This window comes from Ictidomys tridecemlineatus, chromosome 7 (genome assembly GCF_052094955.1).
Source record: "Ictidomys tridecemlineatus isolate mIctTri1 chromosome 7, mIctTri1.hap1, whole genome shotgun sequence".
NCBI classification, from domain to species: domain Eukaryota; kingdom Metazoa; phylum Chordata; class Mammalia; order Rodentia; family Sciuridae; genus Ictidomys; species Ictidomys tridecemlineatus.
In genome coordinates this window covers 167,093,719-167,110,881 of record NC_135483.1, presented here as the reverse complement: position 1 = coordinate 167,110,881, position 17,163 = coordinate 167,093,719, and the positions used below count along the sequence as shown (strand labels likewise).

At 34.7% G+C, this 17,163-nt stretch overlaps 1 protein-coding gene across 1 annotated transcript in view; it reads right to left on the bottom strand.

Annotated features, from left to right (window-relative positions):
• Positions 1–5,206: 5,206 nt before the first annotated feature.
• LOC144365727 (putative uncharacterized protein MGC34800) overlaps positions 5,207–17,163 on the bottom strand; it is a 48,885-nt gene continuing 36,928 nt past the window's right edge. Inside the window, exons 3-4 of the mRNA XM_078018477.1 lie at positions 13,172–13,335; positions 5,207–5,325 (exon numbers count right to left, since the gene is read on the bottom strand). The gene's annotated coding sequence lies outside the window, so the exon portion shown is untranslated. The remainder of the gene's footprint in view (positions 5,326–13,171; positions 13,336–17,163) is intronic.

Genomic DNA, 17,163 nt, shown 5'->3' with positions numbered 1-17,163 from the left:
CTGAAAGAGTTTAAATACATGATCAACTGAGCATTTAACATTTTTATGGAATATTTTATCTTAAACAAATCCCTCATTTTCCCTACTGTGGTACCTTATACAATTTAGGTGAAATCATTTCTATTATGATTATCTATTAATAATAAAGTTAATGTTTTTGTTACATGACTTGGCAAAGAATTCTGTCTAGAATACATTCAAGAAAGAGTAAAGATTAGGATTTTGTAGTTCCTCATCCTATTCTTAATTATACTCCTATACTGGCTTATTAAAATTGCTTTTGTGTAAGAGGGTTCTTACACCCTTACGAATAATTTTAAGTTATTCACTTCAGAATGATTTAATGCAAATAAAGGTTTTTAACTTTATAAATTGGGTATGTCATATTGACACATTATATAATTTTAGAAAAGATGTCTGATCCAGGTGTGGTGGCACATGTCTGTAATCCCAGCTACTCAGGAGATTGTGTAGATGGGGATTATGCACACAAAAGCCTCCCCTTATTTATGGGGAATATATTCCAAATACCCCTGGGGATGCCTATAATCTCAGATAGTATCAAACTCTCTATATGCTATTTTTTCCTATTCATACACACTTAGGATAATATTTAATTTATACACATTTAATTATAACATATAATTTATACAGGAAGACATTAACGTAACTAATAATAAAACAGAACAATTTTAACAACATCCTCAGCTGGGTATGGTGGCCCCAACTATAATCTCAACTACTTGGGAAACTGAGGAAAAAAAGATCATGAGTTTGAGACTAGCCTAGGCAACAAATCAAGACTCTGCTTCAAACAAACAATATCCTGTAATACAAGTTATTTAAATCTTATGAACTGTTTATTCCTGGAATTTTCCATTTAATATTTTCAGACCATGGTTGACTGTAGGTAACTGAAGCCATGGAAAATGAACATGCAGGTAAGGAAGAATTACTGTATACATTTCTTACCATTACAATATAATCACACAAGTTGGTTGGTACCAAAACCAACCAACATTTAGCTTGGCAAAACATGGAAAATGAAGAAATATGTATAGAAAATACTTTTGCATCATTAAGACCTAGGAATTTTCAATTGAGATGATTTTTGTAAGGTTATAAAATCAGTCCTATTTTGATATAAATATCTTTAAATTGCTTCTTCTTTAGAATTTTGTTTTATTTTTTTGGTACCAGGGACTGAACCTAGGTCATCACACATACTAGGCAAATGTTCTACCACTGAGTTACATCCTCAGTTCTCCCTTTAGGATTTTAAATAATCACTTGCATCTTAATCTAATTTATTATAAAAATTCCAAAACAACGTATAGTTACTTCTTGGGTTATAGAAGAGCATTTAAAAAATAGCTTTCCACTCTTTTAAAAATTTTTGTTCACTATATTACTTGAGAATAAAATTTTTTCAAAGAGGTTTTAAGAAACAAAATGAGACTTCTGTTTTTGGAAATATGACAGATTAGATGCTTGTAGAAGATTCTTTTGCTACAAACACCAAGGCTGAGGCAGGAGGATCACAAGTTCAAAGCCAGCATCAGCAATTTAGTAAGGCCCTAAGCAACTTAGTGACATCGTGTCTCAAAATAAAATATTAAAAGGGTTGGAGATGTAGCTCAATGGAAACCACCCCTGGATTCAATCCCTGGTACCAAAACCAACCAACCAACCAAATAAACAAACAAACAAAAAAAACTAAAAAGTTGACCTAAAATATTGTGTGGCTGTCCACTCTATTGTTTTTCAAAAAAAGAAAAGCAAAAGCTGTGAGAATCAACAAGAATAAAATACATAGGAATAAAATTAGCCAAGGAGATTATAAACACGTATACACTGAAACTAAAAAACATTCATGAACATAATTAAAGAAGAAACAATTTTAGAGCTGGGGGAGTAGCTCAGTGGTACAGCACTTATCTATTATCTGTGAGGTCCTGGGTTTAATGAAAAGAACTTAAAAAAAAACAAACATGGTGTTGACATAAGGATAATATATATCAATAGAATAGGACTGAGAGTCCAGAAACAAATTATTATATTGACGAGTAAATGATTTTTGAGAGGACACCAAAAAAATTCAATGGAAAAAGACACTTTCTTCAATAAATGGTGCTGCGGACAAGTGAATATCCACATGAAAAACAATGAAGCTGGCCAGGCACAGTGGCACATGCCAATAATCCTAGAAACTCCGGAGACTGAGGCAGGAGGACTGCCAAGTTTGAGGCCAGCCTGGGCAACTTAGTGAGACCCTGATTTGAAAAAAAAAAGGGGTCTGGAGATGTAGCTCAGAGGAAGCAAACCCCTGGGTTCAATCCCCAGTACCATAAATAAATAAATAAATAAAAAGGGCAAAGACACTTCTTTAAGGAACACGGTAAAAAAAAAAAAAAAAAAAACCATGTTGAAATGACCAACAAGCACATGAAAAAAAAAGATTGGTGTCATTAGTCATAAGAAAATTCAAATCAAAACAGTAAGATACCACTTCATTTGCACTAGGACAGTTATATTATACACATACTTAACACATTTTAAAAAATCTATATTTAGGTATATATTGTTAGAGTTAGACTTATTATAATATGTGTGTGACAATCTGGAAAATATGAATGTGAACAGATATTTGACAATATTAAGTAATTTTTGCTGTGTTTTTAGGTATATGAATGATAATACAGTAAGGTTAATATTTATGGATAAAATTATATCATGTTATGATGTCCAGGATTTGTTTCAAAAAACATCAAGGTCAGATATAGTAGTACAATATGAAAAAAGACCACCATACAGTAATAATTGTTAAAGCTAGTAAATGAGAGCCAGGCACAGTGGCATACACCTATAATCCCAGCAATTTTGGAAGCTGAGAAAAGAAGGATTCCAAGATCAAGGCTAGCCTGGGATACTTAGTAAGAGTTGCCTAAAAATAAAAATTAAAAAGGGTTGGAAATACAGCTCAGTGGTAAAGCACCCCTGAGAGTTCAATCCCCAGTGCCATAAAAACAAACAAATAAAATTGATAAATGACTAACAGGCATTGGTTTGTTTCTACTTTTGTATATTTTAAAATTTCCCTTTGAAAACATTTTAAAAATGAGGGCTGGGGATGTGGCTCAAGCGGTAGCGCGCATGCGTGCGACCCGGGTTCCATCCTCAGCACCACATACCAACAAAGATGTTGTGTCTGCCGAGAACTAAAAAAAAATAAATATTAAAAATTCTCTCTCTCTCTCTCTCCTCTCTCACTCTCTCTTAAAAAAAAAAAAGAAAAAAGAAAACATTTTAAAAATGAATATAATTTAGGGCCAAATAGACAAATGCACTGTCAAAGTACAATAGTTCATTATAACTATCTTAAGTTAAGCAAACAAAAAACATGAAAATAAACAGAACAAGCTTGATTGATTGGACATACTTGAAACTCCATTCCTGACAATTAAAGAACGTGTTTCTCTGAACTCATAGAGAACTTCAAATACTATATTGGAAACATAATAAAAATATTACATAACAAAACTTGTTGGAAGGGTCTGGGGTTATGGCTCAATGATAGAGCACTTGCCTAATATGTGTGAGGCACTGGGTTCAATTCTCAGCACCACATAAAAACAAATAAAATAATTAAAAACTTGTTTGATACAACTAACATAAAATTTCAAGGTAAATTTGTAGCCTTAAAATTTTATTTTAGGAAAAAAAATTCAATTGTATGAGATGAAAAGGTTCAAGAGATCTATATTATACATCACAATGGCTATAATTAGTAGAAATAAATTGTAATATTTGAAAGTTGCTGTAAACTAGATTCTTGGTGATTTTAGCCTGTTAAGTAGGGCTACAGATGTGGCTCGGTGGGTATGGCAATTGCCTAGCATGCACAAGGCCCTGGTTTCTATTGCAACAACCACACACACACACACACACACACACACACACACACACACACACAGAGAAAAGTATACAAGATAATGCATATGTTAACCAGCTCAAATTAACCATACCATAATTTATACATATATGAAAACATGATGTTGTACCATAAATAAATATAATTTTTGTCAACTAAAAAATAAAAATTTATTTAAACCACCTTCTTGGGGGAAAAAATGAACCAATTGATCAACTTTTAAGGTGAGAAATACAAATGCAGACACATACAAAGAAAGTCCATATTAAAGAGATCTATTCAATAAAATAGATCATAAAGACACTATAAAGAAGCCAATGGGGCTGGGGTTGTGGCTCAGAGGTAGAGTGCCTGCCTAGCATGTGTGAGGCACTGGGTTCGATCTTCAGCACCACATAAAAATAAATAAAAAGATATTGTGTCCACCTATAACTAAAAAATAGATATTTTTTAAAAAAGAGAAGCCGATAATGCCACAGGTTGATTATCTGAGAAAGAGAAAAAGATTTAGCAAGAGAGAAAAAAGAAAGACAAAAAATGCCAGTAAAACAACAACAAAAAAAGGGACTAACTACAAAAGATAGGGATATTATGGATAAATTCCTAGAAAAAAATAACTTACCAAAACAGATTACAGAAGAATTGTAACAACTGAACAGTTCTATATACATTAAAGAAATTGAACGTGAAAAATGTTCCCACCCACACCCACACAAAAACCCAAGACAAGACACTTTAAGAAAGTTTTAAAAAACGATGTTTTTTTTTTAAAAAAATTCCAATCTTATATATACTCTTTTATATTGTAAAGAGAGATTACTCCAAACTTATTTTATAACCTACATGACAAAATTGACAAAGACAGTACAAGGAAGAAAATCTATAGAACAATTTTAATTGCTATATGCACTAGGTCCTTGCAATTCTGGAAGAACTCCTCCTCCCAGGAATAACCAATTTCTAGACTCTCCTGTAAATTTGCCTTTTCTATGCAAACTAACTAATCCAGACACAAAACACCCAGATCAACTTCCTTTATGGGGCACTTACCCTCTGGGACACTACTTCCTTGTCCTAATTACTTTAGGGCCAGGTATCAGACAAGAAGGGACAGCCAATACACCTAAATCCACTGAAATGGTTAAAACTAGCCAATATTAAACCTACTTGGTCTGCTTGCCCTGTTTGCCCATTCTTTTTCTTGAAAACCACAATTCAGGGTTTTTGTTTTTTTTTTTTTTTTTTGTAGTCTCCCACCTTCTAATTGCTACCAACCTTTGTGTTGTTTTGTGTGGCCCTATGTGGTATGGCATGTCCCTCTCCTCTTGGAAGCTGTGAGTAATAAACTATCTTTTCAAAGGCAATCGACTCCTGTTCTGTTGGCCTCATCATACCTGAATAGAAACAAAATCTGTTTTAAAACAATCATAAATATATAAATATAACAATCCAAATAAAATAATCAGTAAACAAAATCCAGCAATGTACAATAAAAATATTGTATTACATCCAATCTAAGATGCCATTGAATTTTTTTTTTAGTATTTATTTTTTAGTTGTAGTTGAACATAATACCTTTATTTATTTATTTATTTATGTGGTGCTGGGGAGCAAACTCAAGCCCCCGCACATGCTAGGTGAGCATTCTACCGCTGACAACCCCAGCCCCAGATGCCACTGAATTTAAGTGTACCCTTATTTTATGAACCACTAAGAAAGAAAAAAAGATGAGAAACAATGATACATATTTTCTTATCACTTGAAAGTTTTATTTCATAATTATTGACAGGGTCTTTTTAAATTTAAACATTTTTATCATAGAAAACTATTTTAACTAAATAGTGCATATAAATACATAAGGGGAAAATACATGGAAAATCTAAGTTATCCCTTTGCATTTAGAATCTAATTCTTGGAATCACTTCAATTCACTCACTGGTATTCAATTTTTTTCTTAAGGAACTTAATCTTATCTTTTTTTTCAATATTTATTTTCTAGTTGTAGTTGGACACAATGCCTTTATTTCACTTATTTATTTTTATGTGGTGCTGAGGATCGAACCCAGGGTCTCTTACATGCGAGGCGAGTAATCCACCACTGAGCCACAAACCAGCCCCTTAATCTTATCTTTAAAAAACTCTCAAGAAAGAAAACTTAAAAACTGAGCTTTTAAGATGGCTTTGCAATTATGTAGAACATATCTTTTTAAATCCAGTTTTGGAAGTATTGATGAAACATGGCTGATAACTGCCTTCTTTTCCCCTCCAAAACCCTTCCTTATAGCTGTTAGGTTTCAAAAGTTGAAATAGCATTCCACCACTGTCACTAAGTGGCTGGGACTCATCCTTTTAAGTTTTGATACTGGTGCTATTGTATGGGTAAAGACATAGCAGAACCTGCTCTTTGGCCAACAGAGACTAAGACACCACTAGTTATAAATTATATTAATTTCAAAGATATAAAAATGTGGAAAATGTGCATTCCAGAAGCTGACATCAGCACATTTCAGGCCCAAGGGTAAAAATTCCAGGCTGGGGTTGTGACTCAGTGATAGAGCACTTACCTAGCAGCACCACATAAAAATAAATAAAATAAAGCTATATTGTTCAACTATAACTAAAAAAAAAATTTTTTAAAAAGTAAAAATTCCTTTCAGAAAAAACTATAAGGGCACTTGATTTCTGGGGATGGGAGAACGGGAAGTTTTTTCATGATGCTTAGACATCCAGGCACTCAGAAGTTGCTGGTGCAATTGTCCCAGTTTGACTTGGCTACTGCTCAAAATGGCAGCAGACCTTGGTGTCAACAACATGAAGCTGGTTTTATAAGAATGAAGGATGCTGGAGTTAGGGACCTTGAAGTGTTTTCTAAGATTTCAAAGGAAAGTCTGCAGCAGGTTGGAGTCCTTGTGGATTGCCGTTGAGTATGTGATATGTGAAAAAGTGAAAAGGAAGCCAAAGCTGCAGTGGAGACCCTCAAGATGAAGAAATGCCTGTATCATAGGATATCTGCTAAGAAATGTTGCAGGATTTGAGCAGAAATAAGCCACAAGAGAGATCATGAAGGTTGCAATCAGCAAGGCCATAGGAGTGAGGCAACATAAGCCCTTTGGAGAGAACATTACAATGCCATGTGACCTAGACTCTGGATGTGGAGCCACAGGACTTTTTTACTCAACTGGATTTTGGTCTTACTTTGATCCCATTTTTCTATGCCCCTATTTCTCCCTTGTGGAATGGAAATGTTTACTTTGTTGTGCTATTATGTATGGATATTGATTTTTATAGGGGCTCATGCTGAGAGTTTGCCTTGAGTCTCAGAGGAGACTCGGACTTTCAGGCAATGCTGGAACTTATATTAAGACTATAAGAACTCTTGGAAATGAACTAAATGCATTTTGCATTGTGAGGTGGGCATAAGCTTTGGGAGTGAGGGAAGAATGTTATGGTTTAGATATGAGGTGCAGCTGGGTTAAGTGGCACATGCCTGTCATCCCAGTGACTTGGGAAGCTAAGGCAGGAGGATCACAAGTTAAAGCTAGCCTAGGCAACTTAGCAAGGCCCTAGCAACTTAGTGAGACCTGTCTCTAAATAAACTATTTAAAAAAGGCTGGGGATGAGGCTCAGTGGGTAAGTGCCTCTGGGTTCAACCCCTGGTACCAAAAAAATAAAAAATAAAAAAAGATATGAGCTGTTATCCAATAACTCATATGTTATACAATATAAGAATTTTCAGAGGTGAAATGATAGGATTATAAAAGACTTAATCTAGGGGCTGGGGTTGTGGCTCAGCAGTAGAGCACTTGCCTAGCACATGCGAGGCCCTGGGTTTGATCCTTAGAACCATATAAAAAATAAATAAAACAAAGGCATGTGTCCAAAAATAATTTAAAAAAATAAATTTAAAAAAGCACCTTAATCTAGTCAGTGGATTAATCCACTGATATGGATTAACTGGGTGGTAACTATAGGCAGGTGGAGTGTGACTTCATGCTCCTGGGGTTTATATTCTGTTCCTGGTGAGCAGAGCTCTCTCTGCTTCTGATGGCCATGTCCTGAGCTGCCTTCTTCTGCTATGATATTCTGTATCACTCAGGCTCAGAGATATTGAGTTGGCTGTCTATGGACTGAGACCTCTAAGCTTGTGAGTACTAAATAATCTTTTTCTCCTCTAATCATTCTTGTCAGATCTTTTGGCCACAGTGGCAAAAAAGCTGACTAAAAGACATGCACAGTCCAAAACTACAAAATTCCTAGAGGAAATATAAGAGAAAACCCAGATGATCTTGGGCGTGGCAATGACTTTCAAATATAGCATGAAAGGCACAATTTATAAAAGAAATAATTGATAAGCTGTATGAAAGAAATAACTGATAAGCTGGACTTCATTAAAATTAAAAATTTCTGACTTCAGTGGGGAAAAAGTCAAAAGAATTAGAAGATGAGCCATAGACTAGGAGAAAGTATTTATAAAAGAATACAAGATTTGTATCCCTAATATACAACAAACTATAAAAACAATAAGAAAAAGAATCCAAGTTTTAAAATGGTTGAAAGAGCTGAAGAAATACTTCATCAAAGAAGATAAGCATATGGCAATTAAACACATGGGAGGATGTCCAACAGTATATGGCAAACTAAATCTTAACAATAAGATGCCATTATTAACATTTATATTTTATTAGAATGGTTAAAATAAAACAACTGACAATATCAAATGCTGGCAAGGATGCAGAAAAACAGGAATTCTCATTCATTGCTGCTGGAATGCAGAATGGTACAGATCCCTTGGAAGATAATTTGTAGTTTCTCATAAAGCTACACATAGAATCTAGCTATTCTACTACTAGGTATTTACCCAAAGGAATTGAAAACCTGTATTCCACAAATGCTCATACACAGATATTTACAGCAGCTTTATTCATAACTACTAAAACTTCAAAGTAAGATGTCCTTGACTAGTGAGTGAATAAATAAACTGTGGCATATCCATAAATGAAACTTTTTTTTTGTCTCTGCGATGGGGATAGAATTCATGTGAGGTAAGTACTTTACTGCTGAACTCTATCCCTAGTCCATGGAGGTTTTCTTGGTGACTTAAAAGAAAAAAAAATGGCTGGGGGTGTAACTACTGGTATAGCACCTGCGTAGCATGTGGAAGGCCCTAGGTTCTATCCCTAGCACCACCAAAGCCAAAAACAAATGAAATATAAAATCACAAAAAGACACAGAGAATACTTCAATGCCTATTTTTGTTTCTAAATGAAAGAAGCCAATTTGAAAGGCTACATATCATTATGGTTCCAAATATATGACATTCTAGAAAAGGGAAATCTATACACACTGTAACAGATCAGTGGTTGACAGAGGTTGTTAGATGTATAAATAGGGCAGGAAAACGGATGAATAGGTGAAGCACAGGGGATTTCTATGGAGATGAAATAATTCTTTATGATACTATACATGATATCATGTATTTATCAAAATACACAAAACTGTCCAGCCCAGAGTAAACTTTAATGTAAACTATAGACTTTCATTCATAATAATGTATCAATTGAATTAGTTTGACAATTACGAAATGTGTCATACTAATGCAAGATGTTAATAATAGAGAAGCTATGTGTTGTGGTGGGGTAGGGGATGAGGTCTTATTATTTGCTCAAATTTTCTATAAACCTAAACAATGTTAAAAAAATATAAAGGCTTTTAATTAAAAACAAAAACAGGAATTAGATTGGGAAATAAAGCCAATAGCAAATCACAGTATATAAACTCTAAAGTTATCTTGAAATTTTTATTAAGTTGTCAAACTCTGAACAATTTTGGAGTTCAAGTATACACAAAACTACTTTTTTTTTTTTTTTAAATAAAAACAGAAAAAGCCAGACATGGAGGCACAAGTCTATAGTTCCAGGAGGATCACAAGTTAGAGGCCAACTTTATCAAGTAAGCTAAACTGGAAGCTGAAAGAGCCCACAAGTTTGAGAACAGCCTGAGAAAAATAGAGAGACTCCATCTTAAAAATAAATAAACCAACCAACCAGAAGTGTTTAGTGAAAGGGTCAGTTAGTAAAACTGCACAAATCTGTTGGAGTATTCTGTAGTCATTTGATCTAGCTCTGAATTTTAGCTTTATACTTAGTTGTCAAGTTGGGCAATCATTCTAAGCTTTAGTTTTCTCCTCTGCAAACTAGGAATATATCCACTTCATAGTGTTGTTGTGAACATTAAATAAAATAATGTATGGAAGGGCCTTGGTATAAATCCCAACCCATTGTCAGTATTCAATAAATGTTCATTTTTTATTACATATGTAAATTCACATATCTAAACTAAATAAATCCATTGGTTTTTGAAGGTAAAAATTCTAATCATTTCACTGATGTAATGAAAACTTAACTTTCCTGTAATCTCAGTGGCTCAGGAGGCTATAAAACAGGAGGATCACAAGTTAGAGGCCAGCTTTATCAAGTTAGCAAGGCCTTATAAGCAACTTAGTAAGACCCTGTCTGAAAATTAAAAAATAAAAAGGGCCAGGGATGTAGCTCACTAGTAAAGTGCCCCAAGGTTAAATCCCCAGTACGAAAAACTGAAAAAAAAAAATGGTCTTAGTATGAAGCTTCTAAATGAACTTCTAAACATACTTCTACATCATCTTTGAAAAATTGCAAAAACTTTACACTTTTAGATGACTAATAAGGTCTACTGAATTATTACTGCCTAATTTAAAAAATTCACACATCTCATTAAATGTAGTAGAGAATGAATATAAAATTGACCTGGATTTAATGGGGGAAAAAAAATCCAAATTATTAACTTCTCTGAACTTCAATTTCAGTTTAAAATCAGAATTTAGTATGGGTGATCTTCAAAATTCCAGCCAGTTTTAAGGTTTTTGTGTCTAACAGTTGATTATCCTGATATTTTATTTAAATTTTATTTATTTATTTATTTATTTATTTTAAAAATATTTATTTTTTTAGTTTTAGGTGGACACAATATCTTTATTGTACATTTATGTGGTTCTGAGGATCGCACCCAGTGTCTTGTGCATGCTAGGTGAGCACTCTACCACTGAGCCATGACCCCAACCCTAAATATTATTTATTGATTGACTTTTAATGTGCACTGAGCAGAAAAATAAGAGAGTTCTATTTTAAGAGAAAACTTTCACAAAGTTAGATTCAAATGAAAATGGAGTTCTACTGAAGAACTTATTAAAACTGAAATATTTGTCAAAAATACAATTCAACTTTCTAAAGTAAATTGTCTAGCATACAATTTGGATACAATTAAACTTTTCTAAAATAAATCAAGTATATTGACATACTGTCTAAACATGATGACATTAAGATTAAAAATTTCTTAATATTCTAGGGAGCTCTTTATTTTGATTTTTAAACATAAACAGTAGTGTGGTAGGTCAACAGCAATTATGAATTTAATTACCATAGCTATAAAATAGTTTAATGTTACCTGAATATCTCTATGCTTAATAATTATTAGGTAGAATTATTACTATTCTACTATCCTATGATGGAGGACCTATTATTATCATCCTTTTATTGAGGCTCACTGTTCAAATTTTAGAAGATTATCCATAATATGGCACTATGTTAAAAGTGTTTTACCTATATCATTTTATTTAAACCTTTAAAATATCCTTGATTCAGTTACTTGCTCCAATTTGCATATTATATTCAGGCAAGTTAAGTAAATTTCCCAAGATTATATTTAAGAAATAACAAAAGAACTCAAACTATATGTGTTGACTCCAAAGCCCATCTTTTGAAGTCATAGACAAAGCACCCACCTTCGTCTATTAGTCAAAACTCCATAGCTTTAAATCATTTTTTTGATAGGTTAATAAAATAAACTCTGCTCATTTTTGTTTTCAACTTTTCCTGGTAAAAATTTATTAGAGGCAGTTCCTAACACAAAAAAAACTCTCTTGTCAGTAAAGTAAGAATCTCTGTCTGATCTCATCCAAAAGCTAGAGGTCTAACAGTAGCCATTGAGAAAACATTCTATAGAACAGATTCAGAAGTGGACTTGGGAAGGAATTGTAAAAACTGGGAACAGTTTAGGGAAAAGAACTGCAAAAGCTTACTCTGTTTCTTTCCAGGTGCCCCCATCCCACAGCTAGCCCCTCAAAAATGTTTTCCACCTTATCTCCTTTTTGTCTTTTCACTGACATTTCATTAATAAAACTTGTATGGGCATTAAAACACATTTTCTATTAAAAATACTTTAGATAGAGCATTAGCCATTAATAAATTTGCATAATTTTTTTTAATATTTATTTTTTTTTTAGGTGTAGATGGACACAACACAATGCTTTTTTTTTTTTAATGTGGTGCTGAGGATCGAGCCCAGGTCTACCGCTGAGCCACAATCCCAGCCTCGAATTTGCGTAAATTTATAGAAGAAAAACTTTTTTTCCTTTTAAGATGAGTTGGAAACAGCTATTCTGAGGGAGTGAAGAGTTTAATTTGGAGGTAAGGAAGCAATTATAACTATAGACTGAAAGAACTTTGAGGGATTTGACGGTCCTGAACTAAATGTGAAGACTGAAGGAAGTATGAATACCCTAGGTAAGTACACTAGTAAAGGGGTAGTGATACTGACAAAGGAAGATTGTCAAACAAATCACTTTTTGAAAATTTTGCCCAGACTTGGATTTTGCCAGTGAAGAAAAAAACTTGATTTTCTTATGGGAATGCAAAATGCAATTATAATTTAAACAAATTTTCTGTGGTTATAGAAGGAAAATTCTATTTAAAGCAATTCCCATATAGAAAAATGGGTTTAAATATGAATACCTAATCCACTGTTGAAATAGAGATTAAAAGCAGTTCTAACTTTACAAACATCCTTTCAGAAAAATAATTTGTAGTGAAAAGTATTATTCCTTCTCATTTCTTCCAACAATTTCTACTACTCTCTTCAGTCTTGACAACTGCAGAATGATTTAAAATACCAAATTTCCCCATCTATCCTTGATGTCAGTACATGCATAATTTATTATCACTAATTCCCAATTAACTCAATGTAAAGTTTTTGAGAAGTGAAATACTAATAACATTAACTAGGTATAAATTTTTTTTTTTTCCAAACTGGTAACCATAAATAGAACAATTGCCTATAACAAAGTATAATTTGATTTTTTCATTAATATGTAAGAGATAATAGTTAACTTATAAAGCTGTTGCTTTCACTTAAAAATAAAATGATTACCTTCAGGCAGTGGCTCAAGTTTAAATTCCAGTCCTCAAGCATTCTGCCACCCCCAGAATGTTCTTTCATGTTCACCAAAGTTCTTCCTTTTGGGGGACACTAAATAACAGTTGTAGCTTCATTTATGTGAAAGTTATAATTGTGTCTTCACAGCAGCATTTTCTCTGTAATGAGAAATTATTCAATGTCTATTTCATTTTTTATACATAAATAAAACTACTAGATTTCATTACGCAGGTTTTATTGAAAAAGTAGCTATTACCAGCCACACTTGGTAGAACCACTTGGTAGTTCTCAGTTGAAGAGAACTAAAGAGCAGGCTGCCTTTACAGATAATTACATGTGTCTTAGAGTAGGTGATTTAACCCCTCTGTGCCTGTTTTCTTATCTAAAATTAAGAATCCAGACTATGGTTTTATTTCAACTCTCACACTCTACAGGAACAAATGAAACAGACCTCTGCAGCAACTTACATATTTTACATCTATTTCCTCAAGGAAAACATTTACTAACAGACTATCTTTCTAAGCCACAAGAAACTTTAAAACTTCTTCTCTCTCTTACTCCCAACCCTAGTACTGATAAACTTCTTTCTTTTTGCTTACTTCCTTTTGGTGGTGGTGGGGATTTAACCCAGAGTCTCATACATGCTGGTAGGCAAGTGATTTACCACTAAGCCACATTCCAGCGCTATAAATTTACTTCTTTTTTTTTTTAATATTTATTTTTTAGTTGGCAGACACAACATCTTTGTTGGTATGTGGTGCTGAGGATCGAACCCGGGCCGCACGCATGCCAGGCGATCACGCTACCGCTTGAGCCACATCCCCAGCCCTAAATTTACTTCTTAAGTAAGAAGCACTGGGATTGGATGAAAAAAAAGAAAGAAAAAATTATTAAATTTGGAGTTAAGCCAGTTAATGATCAGACTTCAGAAACAGTATTCATTTTTTTTCTGGCAAACTGCTATCTAGAATACTATCATATCACATTACAAAAGTAGATTTTATGTTATATCAAAAAACTAGAGCCTGGGGTGGTAGTGCATCTAACCCAGTGAATCAGGAGGCTGAGGCAGGAGGACTGCAAGTTCAAAGCCAGATTCAGCAATTTGGCGAGATCCTAAGCAACTTAATAAGAAGAGCTGGAGATTTAGGTCAGTGGAAATCCTCAGTACCAAAAACAAAACAAAACAAAAAAAAAATTGGTGCTTCAGTATTTTATTTATGGAGAGAAAGGCATTTTTATTGTTTACATAGTGAATGCATAGTAGATGAAAAGAACTTAGGATACTAACTTTTTTTTCATTTTGTTGAACAGCAATTCTATTTGTTCTAAACTGTAATTTTTCAGGTGTAATTTCCAGAAAAACTGTCTTATCACTTAATTATTGTTGAATTTCCTCCATAGATTTCTGTGTATTAAAATTTATTGGTTATGCTGGGCACAGTGGTGCACACCTGTGATCCCAGCAACCCTGAAGGTTGAGGCAGGAGGATCATAACCTCAGCAACTTAGCAAGACCCTAAGCAACTTAGTGAGTACTTGTTTCAAAATTGAAAAAAAATGAGCTGAGGTCGTAGCTTAGTGGAAGTGCGCTTGCCTAGCATGTGTGAGGCACTGGTTTTGATTCTCAGCACCATGTATGAATAAATAAAATAAAGGTCCATCAACAACCAAAAAATAATTCTTTAAATATTTATTTTTTAGTATTTGGCGGACACAACATCTTTGTATGTGGTGCTGAGGATCGAACCTGGGCCGCACACATGCCAGGCTCCAGTACACTACCGCTTGAGCCACATCCCCAGCCCCCAAAAATAATTTAAAAAAAAAATTTAAAAAATTAAAAGGGTGATGAATGTGGTTCAATGGTAAAGTACCTTTGGGTTCAATCTCTAGTACCAAAACTAAATAAATAAATAAAATGAAATTAATCTGTTAAAAACAATGATCTGAGAATAAACTCCCAAACAGGATGACTGAAGGATGAAGCCACTTGAAATCTTAGGATTTCTTTTAATTCTACAACTAACCAAGTAGGGGACTCTCCACACACACACAAACAGGACAGAAAAGAAAAACATGTATTTTCCAAGATGTGGTTCTCCAGATAGCAATGTGTCTGAGGACTACAAAAAATTAATTCCATAGGAAATTGTTTTGAACCCAAAGCTTGCCATTAATGTACTAAATGATATTAAGAAAAACATTCAAAGCAAAAGTATTAGCTATGTTAGGTACTGTTTGGAGGTGACATCAAACATGACACATAAATCACTGCTGAAAGAAAACCCAAAACATCATATGGGGTATTCAGTTATTTTTGCAACACTTATTAGCTAAGTTTTCCTTAAAGTCTCAATAGAAATAAGTACTTTACTGAATTTTCAAGACTTCCAATTTGCAAATCGAAGTCTTATTTCCTTAAGAATATTCTATATTGATATTCTTTATCTTTCCCATATTAATGTATTCAAACAAAGTGCAAATTATTTGGCTCAGTTATTATTCTTAATTTGCTAAATTTCAAATTAATGACAGTTTAAAATTTCCAAGATATTTTAACTAATGATGTTACTAACAAATACCACAAGATTTCAGTTAAGAAAGTGTTTCAAGCTTCAGATACCTCAACTTATTTTAACGTGTAAATCCACATCATTACAAGCTCAATCATAACAAGTGTTTTTCTGGGACTTCTGTAAAGGTTTTCTCATTTTATTCCTCCATCCAAATGGCTATCTCTCTCATTTGCTCACATAGGCAAAGCTTCTAGTTAAACTTGAATGCATAATATGATAATAATATTTACTGAGAATTTATATGGCATCTTAATTCATTCAGTTGACTAAAACGTGGCACAGAGAGGTACCAGTCAGGAAGGAACCTAGGCATTCTGGTTCCAGGGTACATATTTTATAAAAGTTAATAAACTGAAAATAGTAGTGGTTTTATTGCCATTGCTCTCCAATAAAAGATTATATTTCACTCCCAATTGTTTAAATTACTTCTAATTTCCTACAGCTGATTTAAATATTAGGCGTCTACTTAATCTAATACATCTTTAAGTAACGTAGAGGAAAGCTTTAGTTTTCTTCAACCGCACACATACCGTTCCGCCCACAAATTTTGCAATCCAGTTCTGCCTGATCCTAAACTGTTCTCTCTTGAAGACCCCCTCTTGGAGCTTTGCTGGCGAATGCCTTAAAATGTGACTTTGGGATCTGGAGAGTATCATCTCCATCCAGCCTACCTCACAGAAACAACTATATTGAGCTAGAGTAATTACTGGGATCATTGCGACCAAGACAAGGCTTTGGGTAACTTCAAAAAGTAAAAAAAGCCAGGGGTAGAAGGTGTGGGCAGAAGCTTTTCTTCTTCTAAAAACAAGGTATAAAAAGGCTGAGAAAGTGGGGAGGGGAGACGCTTAAAAACCGGGCGCGCGAGAGCGTGGGAGACCACGCGCAGGGCGCTCCCGCCAAAGGGGCGCGGGTCCTTGGCGGTGATGGCTCGTTTTGGGGCTCTGCAACCCTCAAGACACCTAACCTCTTCCTCTCCAGTCTGCCTCCCTGAGGCCCGCGAGCCCCCTCCCGGGCCCGTGGTAGTGGGCCTAGCTAGGAGGGCCCGGAAAAAGCCCGGAGAACGAGAATGAAAGGCGCCGTCAGTGCCCGGCTGCGGCAGGGGCGGGGGCCGGCAGTTGCTACTAGCCCGGGCGGGTCAGGAGGTGACGCGAGGAGGTAGAAAGGGGGGTTGGGAGGTAGCATCCAGTCCGTCAGCGCAGATGACTCTGCCAAACCTCTAGTTCCCCAGCCCTGCCGCCGCCGAAAGCCCCACAAGGCGAGGAGGGAAGTCCACTGGAGCAGAGGGGAGAAAATTCAAAACGAGTCTACTCAACCTCGTCTTGGCTCCGAGGCCCCGCCATGGAGACCAGCACAATGCGCAGGCGCACCTCTTTGGGAGGTGCAGTGCGGTCCCACGCGGTGAGACCA